Source organism: Mycteria americana, chromosome 8, assembly GCF_035582795.1.
Source record: "Mycteria americana isolate JAX WOST 10 ecotype Jacksonville Zoo and Gardens chromosome 8, USCA_MyAme_1.0, whole genome shotgun sequence".
NCBI lineage: Eukaryota > Metazoa > Chordata > Aves > Ciconiiformes > Ciconiidae > Mycteria > Mycteria americana.
In genome coordinates this window covers 24,712,041-24,730,843 of record NC_134372.1, presented here as the reverse complement: position 1 = coordinate 24,730,843, position 18,803 = coordinate 24,712,041, and positions in this window count along the sequence as shown.

The following is an 18,803-nucleotide window of genomic DNA, read 5'->3' as shown; positions in this document are numbered from 1 at the left end:
GCGAATGCAGTTCCAACGGGCAGTGAAAACCAGCTACAGCTTTCCGTGCTGGCAGCTTTCCTGTGGGCGCAATCGCTGGACGTTTCGAATTTGGCAACCGGGCTCTGCGAGAGAGAAATACACAGTGTTGCCCCTTTACCAACAAAAGCTTTTGTAGAAAGCGAATGTCTGTCTATCAGCGAATGCAGTTCCAAGGGGCAGTGAAAACCAGCTACAGCTTTCCGTGCTGGCAGCTTTCCTGTGGGCGCAATCGCTGGACGTTTCGAATTTGGCAACCGGGCTCTGCGAGAGAGAAATACACAGACTTGCCCCTTTACCAACGAAAGCGTTTGTAGAAAGCGAATGTCTGTCTATCAGCGAATGCAGTTCCAAGGGGCAGTGAAAACCAGCTACAGCTTTCCGTGCTGGCAGCTTTCCTGTGGGCGCAATCGCTGGACGTTTCGAATTTGGCAACCGGGCTCTGCGAGAGAGAAATACACATTCTTGCCCCTTTACCAACAAAAGCTTTTGTAGAAAGCGAATGTCTGTCTATCAGCGAATGCAGTTCCAAGGGGCAGTGAAAACCAGCTACAGCTTTCCGTGCTGGCAGCTTTCCTGTGGGCGCAATCGCTGGACGTTTCGAATTTGGCAACCGGGCTCTGCGAGAGAGAAATACACAGTGTTGTCCCTTTACCAACAAAAGCTTTTGTAGAAAGCGAATGTCTGTCTATCAGCGAATGCAGTTCCAAGGGGCAGTGAAAACCAGCTACAGCTTTCCGTGCTGGCAGCTTTCCTGTGGGCGCAATCGCTGGACGTTTCGAATTTGGCAACCGGGCTCTGCGAGAGAGAAATACACAGTGTTGCCCCTGTAGCAACGAAAGCGTTTGTAGAAAGCGAATGTCTGTCTATCAGCGAATGCAGTTCCAAGGGACAGTGAAAACCAGCTACAGCTTTCCGTGCTGGCAGCTTTCCTGTGGGCGCAATCGCTGGACGTTTCGAATTTGGCAACCGGGCTCTGCGAGAGAGAAATACACAGTGTTGCCCCTTTACCAACGAAAGCTTTTGTAGAAAGCGAATGTCTGTCTATCAGCGAATGCAGTTCCAAGGGGCAGTGAAAACCAGCTACAGCTTTCCGTGCTGGCAGCTTTCCTGTGGGCGCAATCGCTGGACGTTTCGAATTTGGCAACCGGGCTCTGCGAGAGAGAAATACACAGACTTGCCCCTTTACCAACGAAAGCTTTTGTAGAAAGCGAATGTCTGTCTATCAGCGAATGCAGTTCCAAGGGGCAGTGAAAACCAGCTACAGCTTTCCGTGCTGTCAGCTTTCCTGTGGGCGCAATCGCTGGACGTTTCGAATTTGGCAACCGGGCTCTGCGAGAGAGAAATACACAGTGTTGCCCCTTTACCAACGAAAGCTTTTGTAGAAAGCGAATGTCTGTCTATCAGCGAATGCAGTTCCAAGGGGCAGTGAAAACCAGCTACAGCTTTCCGTGCTGGCAGCTTTCCTGTGGGCGCAATCGCTGGACGTTTCGAATTTGGCAACCGGGCTCTGCGAGAGAGAAATACACAGTGTTGCCCCTGTAGCAACGAAAGCGTTTGTAGAAAGCGAATGTCTCTCTATCAGCGAATGCAGTTCCAAGGGGCAGTGAAAACCAGCTACAGCTTTCCGTGCTGGCAGCTTTCCTGTGGGCGCAATCGCTGGACGTTTCGAATTTGGCAACCGGGCTCTGCGAGAGAGAAATACACAGTGTTGCCCCTTTACCAACAAAAGCTTTTGTAGAAAGCGAATGTCTGTCTATCAGCGAATGCAGTTCCAAGGGGCAGTGAAAACCAGCTACAGCTTTCCGTGCTGGCAGCTTTCCTGTGGGCGCAATCGCTGGACGTTTCGAATTTGGCAACCGGGCTCTGCGAGAGAGAAATACACAGTGTTGCCCCTTTACCAACGAAAGCTTTTGTAGAAAGCGAATGTCTGTTTATCAGCGAATGCAGTTCCAAGGGGCAGTGAAAACCAGCTACAGCTTTCCGTGCTGGCAGCTTTCCTGTGGGCGCAATCGCTGGACGTTTCGAAATTGGCAACCGGGCTCTGCGAGAGAGAAATACACAGACTTGCCCATTTACCAACGAAAGCTTTTGTAGAAAGCGAATGTCTGTCTATCAGCGAATGCATTTCCAACGGGCAGTGAAAACCAGCTACAGCTTTCCGTGCTGGCAGCTTTCCTGTGGGCGCAATCGCTGGACGTTTCGAATTTGGCAACCGGGCTCTGCGAGAGAGAAATACACAGTGTTGCCCCTTTACCAACGAAAGCTTTTGTAGAAAGCGAATGTCTGTCTATCAGCGAATGCAGTTCCAAGGGGCAGTGAAAACCAGCTACAGCTTTCCGTGCTGGCAGCTTTCCTGTGGGCGCAATCGCTGGACGTTTCGAATTTGGCAACCGGGCTCTGCGAGAGAGAAATACACAGTGTTACCCCTTACGAAGGCAAGGTTTTACAGAAAGCGCATGTCTGTCTATCTGTGAATGCAGTTCCAAGGGGCAGTGAAAACCAGCTACAGCTTTCCGTGCTGGCAGCTTTCCTGTGGGCGCAATCGCTGGACGTTTCGATTTGGCAACCGTGCTCTGCGAGAGAGAAATACACAGTGTTGCCCCTTACGAAGGCAAGGTTTTACAGAAAGCGAATGTCTATCTATCAGCGAATGCAGTTCCAAGGGGCAGTGAAAACCAGCTACAGCTTTCCGTGCTGGCAGCTTTCCTGTGGGCGCAATCGCTGGACGTTTCGAATTTGGCAACCGGGCTCTGCGAGAGAGAAATACACAGTCTTACCCCTTTACCATCGAAAGCTTTTGTAGAAAGCGAATGTCTGTCTATCAGCGAATGCAGTTCCAAGGGGCAGTGAAAACCAGCTACAGCTTTCCGTGCTGGCAGCTTTCCTGTGGGCGCAATCGCTGGACGTTTCGAATTTGGCAACCGGGCTCTGCGAGAGAGAAATACACAGTGTTGCCCCTTTACCAACGAAAGCTTTTGTAGAAAGCGAATGTCTGTCTATCAGCGAATGCAGTTCCAAGGCGCAGTGAAAACCAGCTACAGCTTTCCGTGCTGGCAGCTTTCCTGTGGGCGCAATCGCTGGACGTTTCGAATTTGGCAACCGGGCTCTGCCAGAGAGAAATACACAGTGTTGCCCCTTTACCAACGAAAGCTTTTGTAGAAAGCGAATGTCTGTCTATCAGCGAATGCAGTTCCAAGAGACAGTGAAATCCAGCTACAGCTTTCCGTGCTGGCAGCTTTCCTGTGGGCGCAATCGCTGGACGTTTCGAATTTGGCAACCGGGCTCTGCGAGAGAGAAATACACAGTGTTGCCCCTGTAGCAACGAAAGGGTTTGTAGAAAGCGAATGTCTGTCTATCAGCGAATGCAGTTCCAAGGGACAGTGAAAACCAGCTACAGCTTTCCGTGCTGGCAGCTTTCCTGTGGGCGCAATCGCTGGACGTTTCGAATTTGGCAACCGGGCTCTGCGAGAGAGAAATACACAGTGTTGCCCCTTTACCAACAAAAGCTTTTGTAGAAAGCGAATGTCTGTCTATCAGCGAATGCAGTTCCAAGGGGCAGTGAAAACCAGCTACAGCTTTCCGTGCTGGCAGCTTTCCTGTGGGCGCAATCGCTGGACGTTTCGAATTTGGCAACCGGGCTCTGCGAGAGAGAAATACACAGTGTTGCCCCTTTACCAACAAAAGCTTTTGTAGAAAGCGAATGTCTGTCTATCAGCGAATGCAGTTCCAAGGGGCAGTGAAAACCAGCTACAGCTTTCCGTGCTGGCAGCTTTCCTGTGGGCGCAATCGCTGGACGTTTCGAATTTGGCAACCGGGCTCTGCGAGAGAGAAATACACAGTGTTGCCCCTTTACCAACGAAAGCTTTTGTAGAAAGCGAATGTCTGTCTATCAGCGAATGCAGTTCCAAGGGGCAGTGAAAACAAGCTACAGCTTTCCGTGCTGGCAGCTTTCCTGTGGGCGCAATCGCTGGACGTTTCGAATTTGGCAACCGGGCTCTGCGAGAGAGAAATACACAGTGTTGCCCCTTTACCAACGAAAGCTTTTGTAGAAAGCGAATGTCTGTTTATCAGCGAATGCAGTTCCAAGGGGCAGTGAAAACCAGCTACAGCTTTCCGTGCTGGCAGCTTTCCTGTGGGCGCAATCGCTGGACGTTTCGAATTTGGCAACCGGGCTCTGCGAGAGAGAAATACACAGACTTGCCCATTTACCAACGAAAGCTTTTGTAGAAAGCGAATGTCTGTCTATCAGCGAATGCATTTCCAACGGGCAGTGAAAACCAGCTACAGCTTTCCGTGCTGGCAGCTTTCCTGTGGGCGCAATCGCTGGACGTTTCGAATTTGGCAACCGGGCTCTGCGAGAGAGAAATACACAGTGTTGCCCCTTTACCAACGAAAGCTTTTGTAGAAAGCGAATGTCTGTCTATCAGCGAATGCAGTTCCAAGGGGCAGTGAAAACCAGCTACAGCTTTCCGTGCTGGCAGCTTTCCTGTGGGCGCAATCGCTGGACGTTTCGAATTTGGCAACCGGGCTCTGCGAGAGAGAAATACACAGTGTTACCCCTTACGAAGGCAAGGTTTTACAGAAAGCGCATGTCTGTCTATCTGTGAATGCAGTTCCAAGGGGCAGTGAAAACCAGCTACAGCTTTCCGTGCTGGCAGCTTTCCTCTGGGCGCAATCGCTGGACGTTTCGATTTGGCAACCGGGCTCTGCGAGAGAGAAATACACAGTGTTGCCCCTTACGAAGGCAAGGTTTTACAGAAAGCGAATGTCTATCTATCAGCGAATGCAGTTCCAAGGGGCAGTGAAAACCAGCTACAGCTTTCCGTGCTGGCAGCTTTCCTGTGGGCGCAATCGCTGGACGTTTCGAATTTGGCAACCGGGCTCTGCGAGAGAGAAATACACAGTCTTACCCCTTTACCAACAAAAGCTTTTGTAGAAAGCGAATGTCTGTCTATCAGCGAATGCAGTTCCAAGGGGCAGTGAAAACCAGCTACAGCTTTCCGTGCTGGCAGCTTTCCTGTGGGCGCAATCGCTGGACGTTTCGAATTTGGCAACCGGGCTCTGCGAGAGAGAAATACACAGTGTTGCCCCTTTACCAACGAAAGCTTTTGTAGAAAGCGAATGTCTGTCTATCAGCGAATGCAGTTCCAAGGGGCAGTGAAAACCAGCTACAGCTTTCCGTGCTGGCAGCTTTCCTGTGGGCGCAATCGCTGGACGTTTCGAATTTGGCAACCGGGCTCTGCGAGAGAGAAATACACAGTGTTGCCCCTTTACCAACGAAAGCTTTTGTAGAAAGCGAATGTCTGTCTATCAGCGAATGCAGTTCCAAGAGACAGTGAAATCCAGCTACAGCTTTCCGTGCTGGCAGCTTTCCTGTGGGCGCAATCGCTGGACGTTTCGAATTTGGCAACCGGGCTCTGCGAGAGAGAAATACACAGTGTTGCCCCTGTAGCAACGAAAGGGTTTGTAGAAAGCGAATGTCTGTCTATCAGCGAATGCAGTTCCAAGGGACAGTGAAAACCAGCTACAGCTTTCCGTGCTGGCAGCTTTCCTGTGGGCGCAATCGCTGGACGTTTCGAATTTGGCAACCGGGCTCTGCGAGAGAGAAATACACAGTGTTGCCCCTTTACCAACAAAAGCTTTTGTAGAAAGCGAATGTCTGTCTATCAGCGAATGCAGTTCCAAGGGGCAGTGAAAACCAGCTACAGCTTTCCGTGCTGGCAGCTTTCCTGTGGGCGCAATCGCTGGACGTTTCGAATTTGGCAACCGGGCTCTGCGAGAGAGAAATACACAGTGTTGCCCCTTTACCAACAAAAGCTTTTGTAGAAAGCGAATGTCTGTCTATCAGCAAATGCAGTTCCAAGGGGCAGTGAAAACCAGCTACAGCTTTCCGTGCTGGCAGCTTTCCTGTGGGCGCAATCGCTGGACGTTTCGAATTTGGCAACCGGGCTCTGCGAGAGAGAAATACACAGTGTTGCCCCTTTACCAACGAAAGCTTTTGTAGAAAGCGAATGTCTGTCTATCAGCGAATGCAGTTCCAAGGGGCAGTGAAAACCAGCTACAGCTTTCCGTGCTGGCAGCTTTCCTGTGGGCGCAATCGCTGGACGTTTCGAATTTGGCAACCGGGCTCTGCGAGAGAGAAATACACAGTGTTGCCCCTTACGAAGGCAAGGTTTTACAGAAAGCGCATGTCTGTCTATCTGTGAATGCAGTTCCAAGGGGCAGTGAAAACCAGCTACAGCTTTCCGTGCTGGCAGCTTTCCTGTGGGCGCAATCGCTGGACGTTTCGATTTGGCAACCGGGCTCTGCGAGAGAGAAATACACAGTATTGCCCCTTACGAAGGCAAGGTTTTACAGAAAGCGAATGTCTATCTATCAGCGAATGCAGTTCCAAGGGGCAGTGAAAACCAGCTACAGCTTTCCGTGCTGGCAGCTTTCCTGTGGGCGCAATCGCTGGACGTTTCGAATTTGGCAACCGGGCTCTGCGAGAGAGAAATACACAGTCTTACCCCTTTACCAACAAAAGCTTTTGTAGAAAGCGAATGTCTGTCTATCAGCGAATGCAGTTCCAAGGGGCAGTGAAAACCAGCTACAGCTTTCCGTGCTGGCAGCTTTCCTGTGGGCGCAATCGCTGGACGTTTCGAATTTGGCAACCGGGCTCTGCGAGAGAGAAATACACAGTGTTACCCCTTACGAAGGCAAGGTTTTACAGAAAGCGCATGTCTGTCTATCTGTGAATGCAGTTCCAAGGGGCAGTGAAAACCAGCTACAGCTTTCCGTGCTGGCAGCTTTCCTGTGGGCGCAATCGCTGGACGTTTCGATTTGGCAACCGGGCTCTGCGAGAGAGAAATACACAGTGTTGCCCCTTACGAAGGCAAGGTTTTACAGAAAGCGAATGTCTATCTATCAGCGAATGCAGTTCCAAGGGGCAGTGAAAACCAGCTACAGCTTTCCGTGCTGGCAGCTTTCCTGTGGGCGCAATCGCTGGACGTTTCGAATTTGGCAACCGGGCTCTGCGAGAGAGAAATACACAGTCTTACCCCTTTACCAACAAAAGCTTTTGTAGAAAGCGAATGTCTGTCTATCAGCGAATGCAGTTCCAAGGGGCAGTGAAAACCAGCTACAGCTTTCCGTGCTGGCAGCTTTCCTGTGGGCGCAATCGCTGGACGTTTCGAATTTGGCAACCGGGCTCTGCGAGAGAGAAATACACAGTGTTGCCCCTTTACCAACGAAAGCTTTTGTAGAAAGCGAATGTCTGTCTATCAGCGAATGCAGTTCCAAGGGGCAGTGAAAACCAGCTACAGCTTTCCGTGCTGGCAGCTTTCCTGTGGGCGCAATCGCTGGAAGTTTCGAATTTGGCAACCGGGCTCTGCGAGAGAGAAATACACAGTGTTGCCCCTTTACCAACGAAAGCTTTTGTAGAAAGCGAATGTCTGTCTATCAGCGAATGCAGTTCCAAGAGACAGTGAAATCCAGCTACAGCTTTCCGTGCTGGCAGCTTTCCTGTGGGCGCAATCGCTGGACGTTTCGAATTTGGCAACCGGGCTCTGCGAGAGAGAAATACACAGTGTTGCCCCTGTAGCAACGAAAGGGTTTGTAGAAAGCGAATGTCTGTCTATCAGCGAATGCAGTTCCAAGGGACAGTGAAAACCAGCTACAGCTTTCCGTGCTGGCAGCTTTCCTGTGGGCGCAATCGCTGGACGTTTCGAATTTGGCAACCGGGCTCTGCGAGAGAGAAATACACAGACTTGCCCCTTTACCAACAAAAGCTTTTGTAGAAAGCGAATGTCTGTCTATCAGCGAATGCAGTTCCAAGGGGCAGTGAAAACCAGCTACAGCTTTCCGTGCTGGCAGCTTTCCTGTGGGCGCAATCGCTGGATGTTTCGAATTTGGCAACCGGGCTCTGCGAGAGAGAAATACACAGTGTTGCCCCTTTACCAACAAAAGCTTTTGTAGAAAGCGAATGTCTGTCTATCAGCGAATGCAGTTCCAAGGGGCAGTGAAAACCAGCTACAGCTTTCCGTGCTGGCAGCTTTCCTGTGGGCGCAATCGCTGGACGTTTCGAATTTGGCAACCGGGCTCTGCGAGAGAGAAATACACAGTGTTGCCCCTTTACCAACGAAAGCTTTTGTAGAAAGCGAATGTCTGTCTATCAGCGAATGCAGTTCCAAGGGGCAGTGAAAACCAGCTACAGCTTTCCGTGCTGGCAGCTTTCCTGTGGGCGCAATCGCTGGACGTTTCGAATTTGGCAACCGGGCTCTGCGAGAGAGAAATACACAGTGTTGCCCCTTACGAAGGCAAGGTTTTACAGAAAGCACATGTCTGTCTATCTGTGAATGCAGTTCCAAGGGGCAGTGAAAACCAGCTACAGCTTTCCGTGCTGGCAGCTTTCCTGTGGGCGCAATCGCTGGACGTTTCGATTTGGCAACCGGGCTCTGCGAGAGAGAAATACACAGTGTTGCCCCTTACGAAGGCAAGGTTTTACAGAAAGCGAATGTCTATCTCTCAGCGAATGCAGTTCCAACGGGCAGTGAAAACCAGCTACAGCTTTCCGTGCTGGCAGCTTTCCTGTGGGCGCAATCGCTGGACGTTTCGAATTTGGCAACCGGGCTCTGCGAGAGAGAAATACACAGTGTTGCCCCTTTACCAACAAAAGCTTTTGTAGAAAGCGAATGTCTGTCTATCAGCGAATGCAGTTCCAAGGGGCAGTGAAAACCAGCTACAGCTTTCCGTGCTGGCAGCTTTCCTGTGGGCGCAATCGCTGGACGTTTCGAATTTGGCAACCGGGCTCTGCGAGAGAGAAATACACAGACTTGCCCCTTTACCAACGAAAGCTTTTGTAGAAAGCGAATGTCTGTCTATCAGCGAATGCAGTTCCAAGGGGCAGTGAAAACCAGCTACAGCTTTCCGTGCTGGCAGCTTTCCTGTGGGCGCAATCGCTGGACGTTTCGAATTTGGCAACCGGGCTCTGCGAGAGAGAAATACACAGTCTTACCCCTTTACCAACAAAAGCTTTTGTAGAAAGCGAATGTCTGTCTATCAGCGAATGCAGTTCCAAGGGGCAGTGAAAACCAGCTACAGCTTTCCGTGCTGGCAGCTTTCCTGTGGGCGCAATCGCTGGACGTTTCGAATTTGGCAACCGGGCTCTGCGAGAGAGAAATACACAGTGTTGTCCCTTTACCAACAAAAGCTTTTGTAGAAAGCGAATGTCTGTCTATCAGCGAATGCAGTTCCAAGGGACAGTGAAAACCAGCTACAGCTTTCCGTGCTGGCAGCTTTCCTGTGGGCGCAATCGCTGGACGTTTCGAATTTGGCAACCGGGCTCTGCGAGAGAGAAATACACAGTGTTGCCCCTGTAGCAACGAAAGCGTTTGTAGAAAGCGAATGTCTGTCTATCAGCGAATGCAGTTCCAAGGGACAGTGAAAACCAGCTACAGCTTTCCGTGCTGGCAGCTTTCCTGTGGGCGCAATCGCTGGACGTTTCGAATTTGGCAACCGGGCTCTGCGAGAGAGAAATACACACTGTTGCCCCTTTACCAACGAAAGCTTTTGTAGAAAGCGAATGTCTGTCTATCAGCGAATGCAGTTCCAAGGGGCAGTGAAAACCAGCTACAGCTTTCCGTGCTGGCAGCTTTCCTGTGGGCGCAATCGCTGGACGTTTCGAATTTGGCAACCGGGCTCTGCGAGAGAGAAATACACAGTGTTGCCCCTGTAGCAACGAAAGCGTTTGTAGAAAGCGAATGTCTCTCTATCAGCGAATGCAGTTCCAAGGGGCAGTGAAAACCAGCTACAGCTTTCCGTGCTGGCAGCTTTCCTGTGGGCGCAATCGCTGGACGTTTCGAATTTGGCAACCGGGCTCTGCGAGAGAGAAATACACAGTCTTACCCCTTTACCAACAAAAGCTTTTGTAGAAAGCGAATGTCTGTCTATCAGCGAATGCAGTTCCAAGGGGCAGTGAAAACCAGCTACAGCTTTCCGTGCTGGCAGCTTTCCTGTGGGCGCAATCGCTGGACGTTTCGAATTTGGCAACCGGGCTCTGCGAGAGAGAAATACACAGTGTTGCCCCTTTACCAACAAAAGCTTTTGTAGAAAGCGAATGTCTGTCTATCAGCGAATGCAGTTCCAAGGCGCAGTGAAAACCAGCTACAGCTTTCCGTGCTGGCAGCTTTCCTGTGGGCGCAATCGCTGGACGTTTCGAATTTGGCAACCGGGCTCTGCGAGAGAAAATACACAGTCTTGCCCCTTTACCAACAAAAGCTTTTGTAGAAAGCGAATGTCTGTCTATCAGCGAATGCAGTTCCAAGGGGCAGTGAAAACCAGCTACAGCTTTCCGTGCTGGCAGCTTTCCTGTGGGCGCAATCGCTGGACGTTTCGAATTTGGCAACCGGGCTCTGCGAGAGAGAAATACACAGTGTTGCCCCTTTACGAATGAAAGCTTTTGTAGAAAGCGAATGTCTGTCTATCAGCGAATGCAGTTCCAAGGGGCAGTGAAAACCAGCTACAGCTTTCCGTGCTGGCAGCTTTCCTGTGGGCGCAATCGCTGGACGTTTCGAATTTGGCAACCGGGCTCTGCGAGAGAGAAATACACAGTGTTGCCCCTTTACCAACGAAAGCTTTTGTAGAAAGCGAATGTCTGTTTATCAGCGAATGCAGTTCCAAGGGGCAGTGAAAACCAGCTACAGCTTTCCGTGCTGGCAGCTTTCCTGTGGGCGCAATCGCTGGAGGTTTCGAAATTGGCAACCGGGCTCTGCGAGAGAGAAATACACAGACTTGCCCATTTACCAACGAAAGCTTTTGTAGAAAGCGAATGTCTGTCTATCAGCGAATGCATTTCCAAGGGGCAGTGAAAACCAGCTACAGCTTTCCGTGCTGGCAGCTTTCCTGTGGGCGCAATCGCTGGACGTTTCGAATTTGGCAACCGGGCTCTGCGAGAGAGAAATACACAGTGTTGCCCCTTTACCAACGAAAGCTTTTGTAGAAAGCGAATGTCTGTCTATCAGCGAATGCAGTTCCAAGGGGCAGTGAAAACCAGCTACAGCTTTCCGTGCTGGCAGCTTTCCTGTGGGCGCAATCGCTGGACGTTTCGAATTTGGCAACCGGGCTCTGCGAGAGAGAAATACACAGTGTTACCCCTTACGAAGGCAAGGTTTTACAGAAAGCGCATGTCTGTCTATCTGTGAATGCAGTTCCAAGGGGCAGTGAAAACCAGCTACAGCTTTCCGTGCTGGCAGCTTTCCTGTGGGCGCAATCGCTGGACGTTTCGATTTGGCAACCGGGCTCTGCGAGAGAGAAATACACAGTGTTGCCCCTTACGAAGGCAAGGTTTTACAGAAAGCGAATGTCTATCTATCAGCGAATGCAGTTCCAAGGGGCAGTGAAAACCAGCTACAGCTTTCCGTGCTGGCAGCTTTCCTGTGGGCGCAATCGCTGGACGTTTCGAATTTGGCAACCGGGCTCTGCGAGAGAGAAATACACAGTCTTACCCCTTTACCAACAAAAGCTTTTGTAGAAAGCGAATGTCTGTCTATCAGCGAATGCAGTTCCAAGGGGCAGTGAAAACCAGCTACAGCTTTCCGTGCTGGCAGCTTTCCTGTGGGCGCAATCGCTGGACGTTTCGAATTTGGCAACCGGGCTCTGCGAGAGAGAAATACACAGAGTTGCCCCTTTACCAACGAAAGCTTTTGTAGAAAGCGAATGTCTGTCTATCAGCGAATGCAGTTCCAAGGGGCAGTGAAAACCAGCTACAGCTTTCCGTGCTGGCAGCTTTCCTGTGGGCGCAATCGCTGGACGTTTCGAATTTGGCAACCGGGCTCTGCGAGAGAGAAATACACAGTGTTGCCCCTGTAGCAACGAAAGGGTTTGTAGAAAGCGAATGTCTGTCTATCAGCGAATGCAGTTCCAAGGGGCAGTGAAAACCAGCTACAGCTTTCCGTGCTGGCAGCTTTCCTGTGGGCGCAATCGCTGGACGTTTCGAATTTGGCAACCGGGCTCTGCGAGAGAGAAATACACAGACTTGCCCCTTTACCAACGAAAGCGTTTGTAGAAAGCGAATGTCTGTCTATCAGCGAATGCAGTTCCAAGGGGCAGTGAAAACCAGCTACAGCTTTCCATGCTGGCAGCTTTCCTGTGGGCGCAATCGCTGGACGTTTCGAATTTGGCAACCGGGCTCTGCGAGAGAGAAATACACAGTGTTGCCACTGTAGCAACGAAAGCGTTTGTAGAAAGCGAATGTCTCTCTATCAGCGAATGCAGTTCCAAGGGGCAGTGAAAACCAGCTACAGCTTTCCGTGCTGGCAGCTTTCCTGTGGGCGCAATCGCTGGACGTTTCGAATTTGGCAACCGGGCTCTGTGAGAGAGAAATACACAGTCTTACCCCTTTACCAACAAAAGCTTTTGTAGAAAGCGAATGTCTGTCTATCAGCGAATGCAGTTCCAAGGGGCAGTGAAAACCAGCTACAGCTTTCCGTGCTGGCAGCTTTCCTGTGGGCGCAATCGCTGGACGTTTCGAATTTGGCAACCGGGCTCTGCGAGAGAGAAATACACAGTGTTGCCCCTTTACGAATGAAAGCTTTTGTAGAAAGCGAATGTCTGTCTATCAGCGAATGCAGTTCCAAGGGGCAGTGAAAACCAGCTACAGCTTTCCGTGCTGGCAGCTTTCCTGTGGGCGCAATCGCTGGACGTTTCGAATTTGGCAACCGGGCTCTGCGAGAGAGAAATACACAGTCTTAAACCTTTACCAACAAAAGCTTTTGTAGAAAGCGAATGTCTGTCTATCAGCGAATGCATTTCCAAGGCGCAGTGAAAACCAGCTACAGCTTTCCGTGCTGGCAGCTTTCCTGTGGGCGCAATCGCTGGACGTTTCGAATTTGGCAACCGGGCTCTGCGAGAGAGAAATACACAGTGTTGCCCCTTTACCAACGAAAGCTTTTGTAGAAAGCGAATGTCTGTCTATCAGCGAATGCAGTTCCAAGGGGCAGTGAAAACCAGCTACAGCTTTCCGTGCTGGCAGCTTTCCTGTGGGCGCAATCGCTGGACGTTTCGAATTTGGCAACCGGGCTCTGCGAGAGAGAAATACACAGTCTTGCCCCTTTACCAACAAAAGCTTTTGTAGAAAGCGAATGTCTGTCTATCAGCGAATGCAGTTCCAAGGGGCAGTGAAAACCAGCTACAGCTTTCCGTGCTGGCAGCTTTCCTGTGGGCGCAATCGCTGGACGTTTCGAATTTGGCAACCGGGCTCTGCGAGAGAGAAATACACAGTGTTGCCCCTTTACCAACGAAAGCTTTTGTAGAAAGCGAATGTCTGTCTATCAGCGAATGCAGTTCCAAGAGACAGTGAAATCCAGCTACAGCTTTCCGTGCTGGCAGCTTTCCTGTGGGCGCAATCGCTGGACGTTTCGAATTTGGCAACCGGGCTCTGCGAGAGAGAAATACACAGTGTTGCCCCTGTAGCAACAAAAGCTTTTGTAGAAAGCGAATGTCTGTCTATCAGCGAATGCAGTTCCAAGGGGCAGTGAAAACCAGCTACAGCTTTCCGTGCTGGCAGCTTTCCTGTGGGCGCAATCGCTGGACGTTTCGAAATTGGCAACCGGGCTCTGCGAGAGAGAAATACACAGTGTTGCCCCTTACGAAGGCAAGGTTTTACAGAAAGCGAATGTCTATCTATCAGCGAATGCAGTTCCAAGGGGCAGTGAAAACCAGCTACAGCTTTCCGTGCTGGCAGCTTTCCTGTGGGCGCAATCGCTGGACGTTTCGAATTTGGCAACCGGGCTCTGCGAGAGAGAAATACACAGTCTTACCCCTTTACCAACAAAAGATTTTGTAGAAAGCGAATGTCTGTCTATCAGCGAATGCAGTTCCAAGGGGCAGTGAAAACCAGCTACAGCTTTCCGTGCTGGCAGCTTTCCTGTGGGCGCAATCGCTGGACGTTTCGAATTTGGCAACCGGGCTCTGCGAGAGAGAAATACACAGACTTGCCCCTTTACCAACGAAAGCTTTTGTAGAAAGCGAATGTCTGTCTATCAGCGAATGCAGTTCCAAGGGGCAGTGAAAACCAGCTACAGCTTTCCGTGCTGGCAGCTTTCCTGTGGGCGCAATCGCTGGACGTTTCGAATTTGGCAAATGGGCTCTGCGAGAGAGAAATACACAGTGTTGCCCCTTTACGAAGGCAAGGTTTTGCAGAAAGCGAATGTCTGTCTAGCAGCGAATGCAGTTCCAAGGGGCAGTGAAAACCAGCTACAGCTTTCCGTGCTGGCAGCTTTCCTGTGGGCGCAATCGCTGGACGTTTCGAATTTGGCAACCGGGCTCTGCGAGAGAGAAATACACAGTGTTGCCCCTTTACCAACAAAAGCTTTTGTAGAAAGCGAATGTCTGTCTATCAGCGAATGCAGTTCCAAGGGGCAGTGAAAACCAGCTACAGCTTTCCGTGCTGGCAGCTTTCCTGTGGGCGCAATCGCTGGACGTTTCGAATTTGGCAACCGGGCTCTGCGAGAGAGAAATACACAGACTTGCCCCTTTACCAACGAAAGCTTTTGTAGAAAGCGAATGTCTGTCTATCAGCGAATGCAGTTCCAAGGGGCAGTGAAAACCAGCTACAGCTTTCCGTGCTGGCAGCTTTCCTGTGGGCGCAATCGCTGGACGTTTCGAATTTGGCAACCGGGCTCTGCGAGAGAGAAATACACAGTCTTGCCCCTTTACCAACAAAAGCTTTTGTAGAAAGCGAATGTCTGTCTATCAGCGAATGCAGTTCCAAGGGGCAGTGAAAACCAGCTACAGCTTTCCGTGCTGGCAGCTTTCCTGTGGGCGCAATCGCTGGACGTTTCGAATTTGGCAACCGGGCTCTGCGAGAGAGAAATACACAGAGTTGCCCCTTTACCATTGAAAGGTTTTGTAGAAAGCGAATGTCTGTCTATCAGCGAATGCAGTTCCAAGGGGCAGTGAAAACCAGCTACAGCTTTCCGTGCTGGCAGCTTTCCTGTGGGCGCAATCGCTGGACGTTTCGAATTTGGCAACCGGGCTCTGCGAGAGAGAAATACACAGTGTTGCCCCTGTAGCAACGAAAGGGTTTGTAGAAAGCGAATGTCTGTCTATCAGCGAATGCAGTTCCAAGGGACAGTGAAAACCAGCTACAGCTTTCCGTGCTGGCAGCTTTCCTGTGGGCGCAATCGCTGGACGTTTCGAATTTGGCAACCGGGCTCTGCGAGAGAGAAATACACAGACTTGCCCCTTTACCAACGAAAGCGTTTGTAGAAAGCGAATGTCTGTCTATCAGCGAATGCAGTTCCAAGGGGCAGTGAAAACCAGCTACAGCTTTCCGTGCTGGCAGCTTTCCTGTGGGCGCAATCGCTGGACGTTTCGAATTTGGCAACCGGGCTCTGCGAGAGAGAAATACACAGTGTTGCCCCTTTACGAATGAAAGCTTTTGTAGAAAGCGAATGTCTGTCTATCAGCGAATGCAGTTCCAAGGGGCAGTGAAAACCAGCTACAGCTTTCCGTGCTGGCAGCTTTCCTGTGGGCGCAATCGCTGGACGTTTCGAATTTGGCAACCGGGCTCTGCGAGAGAGAAATACACAGTCTTAAACCTTTACCAACAAAAGCTTTTGTAGAAAGCGAATGTCTGTCTATCAGCGAATGCATTTCCAAGGCGCAGTGAAAACCAGCTACAGCTTTCCGTGCTGGCAGCTTTCCTGTGGGCGCAATCGCTGGACGTTTCGAATTTGGCAACCGGGCTCTGCGAGAGAGAAATACACAGTGTTGCCCCTTTACCAACGAAAGCTTTTGTAGAAAGCGAATGTCTGTCTATCAGCGAATGCAGTTCCAAGGGGCAGTGAAAACCAGCTACAGCTTTCCGTGCTGGCAGCTTTCCTGTGGGCGCAATCGCTGGACGTTTCGAATTTGGCAACCGGGCTCTGCGAGAGAGAAATACACAGTCTTGCCCCTTTACCAACAAAAGCTTTTGTAGAAAGCGAATGTCTGTCTATCAGCGAATGCAGTTCCAAGGGGCAGTGAAAACCAGCTACAGCTTTCCGTGCTGGCAGCTTTCCTGTGGGCGCAATCGCTGGACGTTTCGAATTTGGCAACCGGGCTCTGCGAGAGAGAAATACACAGTGTTGCCCCTTTACCAACGAAAGCTTTTGTAGAAAGCGAATGTCTGTCTATCAGCGAATGCAGTTCCAAGAGACAGTGAAATCCAGCTACAGCTTTCCGTGCTGGCAGCTTTCCTGTGGGCGCAATCGCTGGACGTTTCGAATTTGGCAACCGGGCTCTGCGAGAGAGTAATACACAGTGTTGCCCCTGTAGCAACAAAAGCTTTTGTAGAAAGCGAATGTCTGTCTATCAGCGAATGCAGTTCCAAGGGGCAGTGAAAACCAGCTACAGCTTTCCGTGCTGGCAGCTTTCCTGTGGGCGCAATCGCTGGACGTTTCGAAATTGGCAACCGGGCTCTGCGAGAGAGAAATACACAGTGTTGCCCCTGTAGCAACGAAAGCGTTTGTAGAAAGCGAATGTCTGTTTATCAGCGAATGCAGTTCCAAGGGGCAGTGAAAACCAGCTACAGCTTTCCGTGCTGGCAGCTTTCCTGTGGGCGCAATCGCTGGACGTTTCGAATTTGGCAACCGGGCTCTGCGAGAGAGAAATACACAGACTTGCCCCTTTACCAACGAAAGCTTTTGTAGAAAGCGAATGTCTGTCTATCAGCGAATGCAGTTCCAAGGGGCAGTGAAAACCAGCTACAGCTTTCCGTGCTGGCAGCTTTCCTGTGGGCGCAATCGCTGGACGTTTCGAATTTGGCAACCGGGCTCTGCGAGAGAGAAATACACAGACTTGCCCCTTTACCAACGAAAGCTTTTGTAGAAAGCGAATGTCTGTCTATCAGCGAATGCAGTTCCAAGCGGCAGTGAAAACCAGCTACAGATTTCCGTGCTGGCAGCTTTCCTGTGGGCGCAATCGCTGGACGTTTCGAATTTGGCAACCGGGCTCTGCGAGAGAGAAATACACAGACTTACCCCTTTACCAACGAAAGCTTTTGTAGAAAGCGAATGTCTGTCTATCAGCGAATGCAGTTCCAAGAGACAGTGAAAACCAGCTACAGCTTTCCGTGCTGGCAGCTTTCCTGTGGGCGCAATCGCTGGACGTTTCGAATTTGGCAACCGGGCTCTGCGAGAGAGAAATACACAGTGTTGTCCCTTTACGAACGAAAGCTTTTGTAGAAAACGAATGTCTGTTTATCAGCGAATGCAGTTCCAAGGGGCAGTGAAAACCAGCTACAGCTTTCCGTGCTGGCAGCTTTCCTGTGGGCACAATCGCTGGACGTTTCGAATTTGGCAACCGGGCTCTGCGAGAGAGAAATACACAGTGTTGTCCCTTTACGAACGAAAGCTTTTGTAGAAAACGAATGTCTGTCTATCAGCGAATGCAGTTCCAAGGGGCAGTGAAAACCAGCTACAGCTTTCCGTGCTGGCAGCTTTCCTGTGGGCGCAATCGCTGGACGTTTCGAATTTGGCAACCGGGCTCTGCGAGAGAGAAATACACAGACTTGCCCCTTTACCAACGAAAGCTTTTGTAGAAAGCGAATGTCTGTCTATCAGCGAATGCAGTTCCAAGGGGCAGTGAAAACCAGCTACAGCTTTCCGTGCTGGCAGCTTTCCTGTGGGCGCAATCGCTGGACGTTTCGAATTTGGCAACCGGGCTCTGCGAGAGAGAAATACACAGTGTTGCCCCTGTAGCAACGAAAACGTTTGTAGAAAGCGAATGTCTCTCTATCAGCGAATGCAGTTCCAAGGGGCAGTGAAAACCAGCTACAGCTTTCCGTGCTGGCAGCTTTCCTGTGGGCGCAATCGCTGGACGTTTCGAAATTGGCAACCGGGCTCTGCGAGAGAGAAATACACAGTGTTGCCCCTTACGAAGGCAAGGTTTTACAGAAAGCGAATGTCTATCTATCAGCGAATGCAGTTCCAAGGGGCAGTGAAAACCAGCTACAGCTTTCCGTGCTGGCAGCTTTCCTGTGGGCGCAATCGCTGGACGTTTCGAATTTGGCAACCGGGCTCTGCGAGAGAGAAATACACAGTCTTACCCCTTTACCAACAAAAGATTTTGTAGAAAGCGAATGTCTGTCTATCAGCGAATGCAGTTCCAAGGGGCAGTGAAAACCAGCTACAGCTTTCCGTGCTGGCAGCTTTCCTGTGGGCGCAATCGCTGGACGTTTCGAATTTGGCAACCGGGCTCTGCGAGAGAGAAATACACAGACTTGCCCCTTTACCAACGAAAGCTTTTGTAGAAAGCGAATGTCTGTCTATCAGCGAATGCAGTTCCAAGGGGCAGTGAAAACCAGCTACAGCTTTCCGTGCTGGCAGCTTTCCTGTGGGCGCAATCGCTGGACGTTTCGAATTTGGCAACCGGGCTCTGCGAGAGAGAAATACACAGTGTTGCCCCTTTACCAACAAAAGCTTTTGTAGAAAGCGAATGTCTGTCTATCAGCGAATGCAGTTCCAAGGGGCAGTGAAAACCAGCTACAGCTTTCCGTGCTGGCAGCTTTCCTGTGGGCGCAATCGCTGGACGTTTCGAATTTGGCAACCGGGCTCTGCGAGAGAGAAATACACAGACTTGCCCCTTTACCAACGAAAGCTTTTGTAGAAAGCGAATGTCTGTCTATCAGCGAATGCAGTTCCAAGAGACAGTGAAAACCAGCTACAGCTTTCCGTGCTGGCAGCTTTCCTGTGGGCGCAATCGCTGGACGTTTCGAATTTGGCAACCGGGCTCTGCGAGAGAGAAATACACAGTGTTGTCCC